This window comes from Pyxicephalus adspersus, chromosome 9 (assembly GCF_032062135.1).
Source record: "Pyxicephalus adspersus chromosome 9, UCB_Pads_2.0, whole genome shotgun sequence".
Classification (NCBI taxonomy): domain Eukaryota; kingdom Metazoa; phylum Chordata; class Amphibia; order Anura; family Pyxicephalidae; genus Pyxicephalus; species Pyxicephalus adspersus.
Window position 1 is genome coordinate 59,177,433 of NC_092866.1, and position 12,227 is coordinate 59,189,659.

General features: G+C 40.4%; 1 protein-coding gene across 1 annotated transcript in view; it reads left to right on the forward strand.

Annotated features, from left to right (window-relative positions):
• Window positions 1–10,272: 10,272 nt before the first annotated feature.
• Window positions 10,273–12,227, forward strand: part of TP53I11 (tumor protein p53 inducible protein 11) — a 54,807-nt gene continuing 52,852 nt past the window's right edge. The window contains exon 1 of the mRNA XM_072422158.1: window positions 10,273–10,434. The gene's annotated coding sequence lies outside the window, so the exon portion shown is untranslated. The remainder of the gene's footprint in view (window positions 10,435–12,227) is intronic.

Below are 12,227 nucleotides of genomic sequence, written 5' to 3' on the forward strand. Positions count from 1 at the left end.
GACTTTGTCTAAGTTTTTAACTTTGGCCCTGTGTATTTGAGTTTGACACCCCTGAGTTAGAGGAAGTTTGGAAACCTGTAATTGTTACCTAACTGCAGCAGAAAAGAATTAGGATCTTCTTTACTCAACTAGAGGTTTCAAGCGGTTCCTTGAGCAATGAGGAGTTTGGATCTCTCAGGTCAGTTACCAGTGACACCAATGATCCTTTTGGCAATCTGTAAGGGAAACATTCTTCTCATTAACCAGCATTGTAACAGACATTTTTCCTACTGACCACCATGCTAATTATAGTAGGGGTTCCTTAAGAACTGAACGTAATTTTAAAGGGTTCCCCCAAGTAAAAAGGTTGAAGAACACTGGCCTAAAGGCTCTTCCGGTAAAAGTTGCCCCCATTTTGCACATAAGAGGCATCTATATCTGATATTTGCCAGTTGTGCATAGTTATCCAGAACTGAAGACCTGCCCAAAGACCCAGAAGTTATTTAAAGGGTTCCCCTATGTTGAAAAGGTCAAGAAACACTGCTCTAGATTGTAAGCTCTTCTGAAGCTATTACTACAGGAGGGCAACAATGGCTTTTATTATTATTTTTATTATTAATAATAAACAGGATTTATATAGCGCCAACATATTATGCAGCGCTGTACATTAAATAGGGGTTGCAAATGACAGACGAATACAGACAGTGACACAGGAGAAGCAGAGAACCCTGCCCCGAAGAGCTTACAATCTAGGAGGTCGGGGCTTCCAATACCCTTACAGATGTATGCCGTGACAGGAGGGTTGTTATTCCAATTTTAAGTCACATATTTTCCTATAAAAATTTGCTATATGATATTCGGTGCCATTTTTTTTTTTTTTTGCTGCTACATTCCCCATCATCTATGTACAGTAACAGCAAGTTGTGTGTTGTTTTTTTCCAGTAGAAATCATATGTTTTTTTAGCTTGTTTATCATGCCTTTTAGTCTGGGGACTCTGTGACATTTCTGTGAAGTGAACAGCATTCTCTACCTGCCAGTCTGATTATCCAGCACTTAAATCAAAGACAGAATGAATCTGATTAGGCTGAAACGCTTAACGATACTTCCCAGCATTCTCTGTGCTTAGTGCTGCCACCCCCACTCCTTCTGCACTGTGTCTCCTATTGTGTTACACCTGTTTGAGGATTCTTTACAAGTTAAAATGGAACTTACAGTGAATTAAAGAAAACTTTTTATATCTGTTTCTCTATTCTCTATTCTCTATTAGTATCAGAATATAAGGGCCACACAACAGCTGCCCTGAACTTAGATCAGTGTTTCTTCACCAAGGTTCTGTGAAATCCTAGCGTTCCTCCAGAGGTTCCTAGGGGTCCCTTAAGCAATGAACAATTGGAGATTCTCAAGTCACATCAACTGACCCCAATGATCTTTTTGGCTATCTGAAAGGGTAATATTCTTCCCATTAGCCAGCAATGCAAGAGGGATTCTTCCCACTGACCATCACACTAATATACTAAGCTGTGTGATATAATAATAATAGAAGGGGTTCCCTGAAAACCTGAAAGTTATTTCAAGGGTTCCCCCATGTTAAAAAGGTAGAGAGACACTACCATAGACTATAGAGGGGCACATAGGGATGTTCATCATTTCTGTTTCAAAAAATGCCAACCATACACCAATTAACTGGACAGGGATGCTGAATTATTCAAAAGTTGATCAAAAAACTGCTATCAATCATTTTTTAATATTTGGACGAATGATTAATCAAATATTGGCAGGCAGTGTGGTCTTTATATTAATTGAACCATAGTACCCTATTTAATGTACAGCGCTGTGTAATATGTTGGAGCTGAATGAATACAGTTTAATATTATTAATAATGATAATAATATATAGGAATGAGTTTCAAGTTCACAGAAAACACTTGGGGTTCAGACCTTGTAAAATGTAATAAATTACTCTAAATATTTACAAGAAACGGTCCCACAAACAGTGTTTCTGTTGCCAATGCCCAGTCAACCATCAACCAAATGGAATGTTCCCTGCTATTTGCCTTACCAATGGAGTCCCAAAGGAGCTTTTTCAGGGTGCACTGAATCGGTGGTGCTGCCTATTGAACTAATGGATAGTACATTGAATATGTGTATTTGATCATAAAGATTCAATTTGTATGTTATTTTATCAATTTAACACAATATCAAGGTGTCTAAATTCTAAAGCAGTGAATCTAACATTTAATGAATTATTCTCTGGTGGAGAATTTGCCAGGTCTATATGTTTCAATGGCAGTAGTTGATTCTCCATCAGAGAAGGTTTCAGTGAAGATCAGATACACCGCTTTACAAATATGCCCCTAAGGATGCGTACACACATTAGACGTTTGTCATCGGAACTGATTTTTCACCATTGACAAAAGACTGAAAGATGTATTAACGTACATACAGTGCCATTCTGCGCTATAGAGAGGGGAGGGTGGAGAATGATTGTGTGGCACCCCCTGCGCTCCGCTCCCTTTCAATTGTATTGCGGTCATTCCCCGCTAGTGGACGGATCCATGATAGACGTCTGAAGATTCTCGTCCGATATCAGCCCTGAAGTGATAAACGGATGAGAATCATATGACGTGTGTAAGAGGTAACCAAAAGGCATCTGCCTAGCATTAGTCCTTCGTTAGTCCCAAGTTTCGGAGGATCAATCAATGGTCAAGCTCATAAATACACCTCCCTTTTACCTAAAGGCTGCCTTTGGATATTTTTTCCATTGTGTCAGGCTAAAGACCAAAATACACACCTCTACGGTCCCAACTGGGAGAGATTTATCCACATGCAACAATAGTATACTGGGAAGAAATTAGGGCACTACAACCGGTCAGGAGGTGAAGTTGAGAAATTAGGTTACAAGATAAGAAAAGTATATTATTTGTATTCCTTTGGGGATTCATTTAAAAGACCACCTAAAAAATTGCAGGTTTTACACATTTTCTTTACCATAATGTGCAATTTCCCTTGCTAGAAACTGAGACTATTGCAAAGAGAGTCAATCCCCTAGCATAGCCCCCATTATCCTTGGTCAGCATGGACTGCTTTTCTTCTCGGAGTGTCTAATGACTGTCTGTGCCAGTCCAGCTCCTCTCCTTGAAACTTTTCTACGATAACTTTTAAAGCAGTAGTAAACCCGCTTGATTCAGCTTTCTGCCACTTTCCTTTCTTCTTCTTTCTAGAGATGATATCGGGTCATCTTAATTGGATGTACTGGGATGGCGTTACATCCCAAATCCTTTTCTGCAATAACCACCTGCCTGATCTTTTACTTTGTAAAGTGGGACTTTAGTTTAGCTTCAAGGGTATAAGCTAAGGTGAATATTATAGAGTATCACAGAAGTGACAGCTATGAGTCTGCTTTAGCTGCTGAAAAATCCAGAATGACAGCACCCAGCAAACATCTCAGGGCTTCTGCTTGCACAAAGGAGTCTTTTAACAAATAACACGTTAAATGTATATATATTCCTATGCAAAGATTTTTTAAAAATACTAAGACTAATACCTTGGCTGTTTTTAACACAGCAACAGAATAATTGAAAGGAGCTTCTGTAACCTTCAGAAGTCATTTATTCACAGTGGGCCTAACATACTAAAGTTACCAGAAAAGTTTTCCCAGCCTTATCATGCTTTTTGTTTGACTTTGAAAATCTCACTCATTTTGTAGTCTGTAGTGTGTTTTTAGGAGAAAAAAGCTTTAAAAATATATTTTTTTATAAAAAAACAATTTTTTTTATACAATAAAAAATACAAACACTAACAACTACCTTTTTTTTATATACATATAAAGGGTTCTATTTGAAAAACAGGGAACCTGACATTCTCTGAAACATTCAATTACTGCTATTTGAACATATGGACTGGGAATATTCCCACAAGGGAATGTTTGAGGATGGGCCAGATTCCCTGTTTTCTGAATAGAGCCCAAAATAAAATGCACACATAGTAAATTCAGTACAGTACAGGTGATATATTTACTGCCAGGGAATTGAATCATCCATTCTCATATTCATGGGCACCAAGAAGATAAAGTTCAATGCATCCTAAAAATGACCAAAATCCACCATAATGTGGGCTTTCTATTGACTTGAATGAACTTCTGCAAATTGGAAAATATTTAACCTTTTTTACTGTTTCTCCTAGATTGTAAGCTCTTAAGGACAGTCTTCTCCTCCTCCTGTGTCACTGTGTGTATCTGTCTGTCATTTGCAACCCCTATTTAATGTACAGCATTGCGTAATATGTTGGCGCTATACAAATCCTGTTTAATAACCACCCGTTAAACCCGACCTTGGTTCGGGGTAGAAACACTTGCAGAAAGTGTTAAACCCGAACTTTTCTCAGGTAAAAGCCATCTCTTACCTGGTCCCGCTGTGATCATCCCGTGTTCTGTTGTTCCAGCGTCGTTCTCCCTCTCCAGGGTCGCATGCCTGTCTTCTCTGCCGGCTTCTTCTTCTCTTCTCTGTTCGCGTTGCATGTACGTGTCCCTCGGCGATCCCTGATGACGTCGTCGGCGCGTGTGCCCATCAGCGGGAAATTCAAATTCAAACTCTCATTTTGTATTGGATTGAATACAAACTCCTGTATCCAATCCAATACAAAATAATATATAATAAATACAAAGTATGTAACTGGGAAATTCAAATTCACATTTTGTATTGGATTGGATAAAAAACTCCCGTATCCAATCCAATACAAAATAGTATAAAATAAAGACAAAGTAAATAACCGGGAATTTCAAAAATTTACAACACTAGGGAGGTGTTTTAGAATAATATAGTACTATACAATATACAGAGTTATTGCTTTTTCAGTATTTTCAGTATTTTTGATTTATTTATGTATTTTTGTTTAAGCTGATTTTTGTTTTTTTCTTTAATTTTATTAAAAGTACATTTTTTTTTTTTTTTCATGATTGTGTGTTTCAAACTTTTTTTATATTCATGATATCTACTAGACCCTTGTTTGGACAGATTTCTGGAAGTTACAGGTCTACAATTTAAAAAAAAAAATTTCATGAAAAACAGTGTAACGCTTTTGGAACAGAAATCTAGACATCAGTGAAACGCCCAGGTGGTTAATAAATAAAAATAATAACCTATTTCTACTGTTTATTTATTTATCACATGAAGGCTATCAGTGTATCTTTATGTTTTCATTGTAGAGCTACAATAAGGAGGAACTTTATTTAATACCTTCACTTTTGAAGAACCCTTGAATAATCTGCAATCCAAGTCTAGTAGGTTTTATACCATCCTGGCTTCTTTCTTTTTTTCCGGCACAGATGGGACAGTGGGTGTGACCATCTTCTTTCTTCTTTTTCAATAAGGGTAGTGATCCTCCCAAAAAAGAAAAATAATTAAAATGCCCTTTTTTTATATAGTGTTAAAAATGTAATGATAGATCCGCTTTAGGCAGATACTTGAGCTTGCATTGATATCAAGCAAATATGAATCATTTTATGTACAGTAAATGTAAAAAAAAATAATAATAATAAAGATGCAAGTTTTAAATTCCCTTTAGGCTGACATGGGCCAATTATCAAGAAAAGAATGCAAACAGAACACAGAAATGTAAATGTAGGCATAAGATTGGGTGACGTATCTTCCTGAGAATGTAAAAAAAAAGTGTTGATCCCACTGCGCATGCGTGAGATGGGTAATTTTTACTTTTTACATTCCAGGAATGACGCTTATGACACATGCATGATATTGGGCATGTGCAAAAGTTCCGAGGGGCATGCACAACAGCCCAAAGCCTCCCGGAAAATGCATGTATATATCCCAGGAGGCTGCAGGTTTCTCCTTCAGTATTTACTGCAATGGCGGTAGAGATGAGAGGGTAGTGGTCCTCCCCAAAAAGAAAAAAAACTAAAAATGCCCTTTTTTATATAGTGTTATAAATGTAATGATAGATCCGCTTTAAGCAGATACTTAAGCTTGCATTGATATCAAGCAAATATGAATCCTTTTATGTACAGTAAATGTAAAAAAAATAAAAATAAATTAAAATGCAAATTTTAAATTCCCTTTCAGCTGACATGGGTGAATTATCAAGAAAAGAATGCATACAGAACACAGAAATGTAAATCTTTTTCTTTTAGTTTAACTTCCAGCCAATAAACTGTCAGCTGCTGGTTTGTGTAATTAACCACTGAGACGGAATCAATATTTCGGCTCCTTTCATCCGTCCCTGTTTCATTTTAAAGGAAACGGTGAACACTGCTAATTTTTCTACCCTGAATCTCTTGGGGCACCGAAAGGAAATTAACAAGATATTAAGTCACAGAAAGTCAACACTGCAATGTCTCTTCTGTATCATTCCATCCTCCCCGGTTATTGCTCTATGTAGCCAGCGCAGGAAGAATTAGGCTACATGATCTGTAGCAGAAACATTTTTGTGCCGTGGGAGGCAGCAACATTTTGAAGTTGGTTTTTGAGTCTTCAAAGCATGGCCGGGAGAAAATTTCTACAAGAAACCTAAACATACCGCAAGGTTAAAAAAAAGATTTTGAGTGTTGATCTGCAAACCCGAAGTTTTGGATAAGTGTGCACAATTGGAAAGATCAGATTTAGATGCCTCATATGTTTCTGAGATGGTAAATTGGGGGGCAGTTTTTAGAGGAAGAACCTTTAGGCCAATGATTCTCAAACTTCCTAACATGGGTGGACCCTTGAAATAACTTTTAGGTCTTCAGGCAACGCCTGCAATACTTAACATATTCACAGTTCATTGTACATCAGTGTGATGGTCAATAGGAAGAATGCCTCTTACATTGCTGATCATTGAGAAGACAATAATCTTTGTAAATTGCTAAAAAAAAATGGACCTGGGAGGCACAAAGTGCTCATTGCTTAAGGAACCCCTAACAACCTCAGGAGGAACCCTGGTTGAGAAATACTGCTTCAAGTGCTTGCTTTTCCTCTAGAAATGAAGCCAAAAAGAAATGCACGAGCAAAGAAAAGAAAACACATTTGAATGCATTTAGCCACGTCTAAAATCATAGGTGTACCTAAAGGTTGGGGAAATTGGCACCTGGGGGGGGCAAATGCCCTGGCGGCCCATGCATGTATGAGAATACTGCTGGAGTGTGATCTCTAGAGTGACCATTTTGAGAAGTGATTATTTGCAGATGAATCAGAAGATTCTCATTATCCAAAGCCTGGTGATCATCTATTGACCTCCAGCACACCGGGATACCAAGGGTACGATGTGTGTGCGTTCACCTCTTCTGATCAAACATCTAACATCCAATACTATATAAGTGTTCAATTACAGCAACTTTTTACAGTATTTTTAGATTGAAGTCCTCATGATGAGTCTTGCTATTGCTATTCAATGCATGTTCATCTGCCGGACTGTACATCACTATGGGACACAGTGGTGACATAGGGATCGATGTAAGGGACTGGTGAACGGTGGCGCACCCAATATCCAGTGTACCCAGAAGGGTCAGACAGCCATAGCTAATAAATAAACTGAAGATTGCCCTCAATGCAAGGATTAAGTATGTTCCTTTTACAGAATAATTCTGTTTTAAAAGCAAAACAGAGTGGATAGATGTTGTAGTTGTTCCGTTACCCCCTCTGGCGCAGGACCATCAGTGCCATGGCTCTCGCATTAGATGTAATGGATGATTACAGCTGTGTAAAGATTTATATGTTCTGTACATTGGCCCAGCATTTCCCATGGCCCTCAGTTTTGGAATCCGGGGAGCCTCTGGGTATGCGGCTCTTGTTAAAAGCCTGCTCTGAAGCGAGGTGACTGGAGAAGGCAGCCTGAAGCTAGTGGACTGTGAAGAGAAAGACCCCATTTATGTCTGCTGAGAGCTGTGTAATGTATTCAGAGCACTGTAAACAGCTCGACGCCCCGGGGCCACCGCCATCCAACCATACAGGAGGCTGGCATCACACTGAGTGCAGCAAGAGTTAATGCACTACAATTCATCTAAGTACTTGTGGCATGTGTGTTGGAGAGGGGCGGAGGGGGCTCCGCTATTACCATGGTTCATCTACGATAGAGAGGGGAAACAAACTAAAAATTGAAATATTGTGACTTACACCATTGCTTTCTTTAAAGGTTCTTAAATAGGACATGGATAATATTTTGCATGTGAAGTCTATGCATGCAAAATAATGTATATGGATGGCACCTGGCTGCAACATTACAATGTACAGTCTGATCACTGAGGGAAAGGAGACTGAGGAAATGCTTCAACTTGCATGCATGGTTTGTTGGGGGCTTATTATTATTATTACACAGTATTTATATAGCGCCAACATATTACATAGCGCTGTACAGTCCATAGTTATGTCACTTATAGTGGAAATGTAAAATCTCCTCATTCATTTTTCTACTATAAGTGAGGTGATTTTAATTTCCACCATAAGTGACATGACTATGGACGTTGTTACTGATTTATTAAATCTCTCCAAAGCTGGAGAAGATATACTTTTCACAGTGAAGCTGGGTGATCCAGCAAACCTGGAACGGATTTCTTCAAAATAATTTGCTATTTGCTAGCAAACATTTTGAATGCTGCACTAGATCCATTCCATTTTTGCTGGATCACCCAGCTTCACTGATGAAAGTGTATCCAGCCTGGGAGAGCTTTAATAAATCAGGCCCTTTGTACAGTGCTGTGTAATTTGGGTTTAAAGTAAACTAAATAATAAGATTTTTTGCTGGTTAACTGGAAAGTTTTCTAGCGCCCCCTTTATTGTTTAAACATTTTCCATTTGCGACACTTCTATATTCAGAGACCTTTCAAAAAAGATTATAAGTATTACACATATGGCTCTATTTATAAAAGAGTGAATGTGATTTACACTTGTTGAAATCTTCCAGGTCCATGTGTTTTAATGGCAGTAAATGTTTCCTACCAGGGAATGTTTGAAGGAATGTCAGATTCTTTATTTTATATATAGAGCCCATGGACTTCAATACAAATTTGTTCATTATATTTACAAACCATATTCTTGGGGTAATCCATTTTAACTGGAAAGTATAAAATCTGTGAAAGTTCACCCCTCTAATACATAGAATAAGGCTGCCCCCCCCCCCCCCCCTTTCCTTTTTAGAAAGGATTTTTATTGTAGTAAATGGCAGACAACAATAAAAACTTAAAAAAAGATTTACCCATCAAAATCTAAGAGGTCTCTTTGTAAATATTTTACCCAATCCAATCAACATTTTGCACATTGGATTTGGATGATTAGATTTAAAAGTGTGAATCAGCTGTTACCAATTGAATCCAGTGTGCAAAATGCGTGAAACAGAGCCCAATAAGTTGGGTTTCATAGATCCCCTATTAGTAAAGGGGCACCCTATGGGATTTACCATTAGTTCTCCCGCCATTGTGGAACGCAGCTTTCTGAAAGGTGGCATTGTGCACAAATTGTACAAATTGTACATAGAGCCCCCACGTAACGGCTGGCGGTTGGTTCCTCGGGCACTGCATTGTAGGGTGAGAATGTTTGCATCATACCTAAATGTTCCCTAGAGGAGAGGTTGTATTTCATAGAGGGGGCAGCAATACACCCAAATAGTAGGATTTGCCTCCGGAGGATTTGGGATGAGAAGCAAAACCCTGAAAAAAATATACAAATCCTCTTTGCTGTGTTCTTGGGAAGATCTAACTCCAGCAATGCAAGACAAAAATCCTGGCCATATATATTTGTCTGTATTCCCCTTATTCTATAAATATTATTGTCACTTCCTTCTCTCTCTACAGATACTTTATATTATTACTGGCTGATTGCTATGATCACTCCCATCATTACTGCAATTAATTGTTACCATTGAAAATAATAATAATGCAAGGAATCTGATTTCTGCAATCATTACAAGCATGCAATCTATAGAAAAGCTTTCCTCCAGATCAGAGGGGGGCTTGCTGAGACTTGTAGTTCCCCATCTGCAATCTTCCTCTATGTTTACTCCCCTGCTATACAATGCACACAGCCCGGTGTTGTACATTCCACACGTGGCCCCGGGTTTTGGCCCTATTCCCACATCTCTGACCTTTTCATAAAGTTCTTGCTGTCAGTGAAGGGGGCGTGTCCAGGGAAGCTTTGTGAGTGGGCGGGGCAGAGTCCCGGGTGCGCTGTGTGTGGGCGTGTCCAGGGAGCTCTGTGAGTGGGCGTGGTAGAGTCCTGGCTTCGCTTTGAGTGGGCGTGTCGAGTCCCGGGTGCGCGGTGAGTGGGCGGGGAAAGGTCCAGGCTGCGCTGTGTGTGGGCGGGAGAGGCGCTTTAGGCGGTACATTACGGTAGTGCGGCGCTGTCAGGTATTACGGTGAGGAGATGTGACAGCGGGGAGCTCAGCGGGACACATCGGGAGATTCTCGGCGTCTGGAGCGGATGTGTTCCCGGGACAGCGGACACTAACGGGGCTCATACCGACCGGGAGAGCACACAGGTCAGTGCACGCCGGGGAGCTTCCCGGGACTTTATATTAAATGCCTACAGCTGGGTGCAACTGTGCCTTCTCCTTCCCTGCATGTAAGTGGGTGCTGGTAATACCCCAACTGTATGTAAGTGGGTGCTGCTAATACCCCAGCTGTATGTAAGTGGGTGTTGCTAATACCCCAACTGTATATAAGTGGGTGCTGCTGATACCCCAACTGTATGTAAGTGGGTGCTGCTAATACCCCAACTGTATACCCCAACTGTATGTAAGTGGGTGCTGCTGACACCCCAACTGTATATAACTGGGTGCTGCTAGTACCCCAACTGTATGTCTCTGGGTGCTGCTTATACCCCAACTGTATGTACAGTAACTGGGTACAAGTGATCCCCCTGCACCACTGCCATAAGTACTCTGTCCCTCTATAACCCAACTGTATGTAACTGGGTGCTACTGATCCCTTCACTGATCCCTCATCACCACTACCCTAAACATCTATTGCTGGTCCCCTATACCCCAACTGTATGTAACTGGATGTTATTGATCCCCTATACCCCAATGTATATTATTCCCCCTATACCCCTACTTTATGTAACTGGGTGCAATATATCCCCCTGCACCCCACTTGTATACAACTGGATGGTGTTGATCCCTCTGTACCTCAACTGTGTACTGTAACCCCACTATAAGTAAATTGGTGGTGTACCTTGACTATGAGTAATTGGGTGCTACCCAAATATATGTAACTTGGTTCTGCTGGTCCCCTGTACTAAATATATGTGAGTACTGAATGCTGCCCATCCCCCCTGGCTCATGTACCTGTGAATCTTGGGGTTGTTGATGCCCTGTACTCTGACTGTATTATGTGGGTTCTTCTGATCCATTTTTCTCTGTCTGCAAGCAGGTAAATGCTTCTAGTCCTTCTGTTTTCTGACTGTATGTATGTGGGTGCCACAGCTTCCTTGCACCCTGACACCATTTCTGGGTGCAGCTGTCCACTGCACCTTGACTGTATGATTGTATGCATCTAGGTGCTGTTAATCCCCCACCCCTGCACCCTGGCCTATGTATATTCATATTCATGATCCTTTGTCTCCTAGTGTATGTAACTGGGTGCTTTTGGCCCCCCTGTACCCTGACTATGAGTAACTGGGTGCTGCTAATTGCTTATACCTTCAATCTGTGTAACTACTTCCTACTAATTCACTGTACCCAAACTGTAAGTAACTGGGTGCTACTGAACCCCAGTACTAAATGGGACTGTAAAATGCTGTTCCCCTATACCCTGCCACTGTAAAACTGTATGCTACCCCCCCCCATCCCCTTTGTCTCCTAATCATGGTACTTCTGATGCCCTTTACCCTGAATGTATATAGCTAGATTCAGCTGAGCCCTTTTACCTTCCTGTAAGCACTTGAATGCTGCTGATCCTTCTGTTTCCTGACTATGTATTTAATATGTCTGGGTGCTACAGCTTCCTTGTACGCTGATACTGTATTTCTGGGTGCTGCTGATCCTCTGTATCTGAACTCTATACATCTGGGTGCTGCACCCTGGCTATATGTAAGTTCATAATGCTTATTCCCTGTCTCCTTCTGTATTTAACTGGGTGCTGCTGACCCCCTGTACCTAAATATGGCTGGGTGCTACTGATCTCCTGTATCCCAACTCTCTGTAACTGGCAGCCCCTGCACCCTGGCTATGTGTAATTGTGTGCTACTGAACCCTTGCACCCTGGCTATGTGTAACTGTGTGCTACTAAACCCCTGCACCCTGGCTATGTGTAACTGTGTGCTACTGAACCC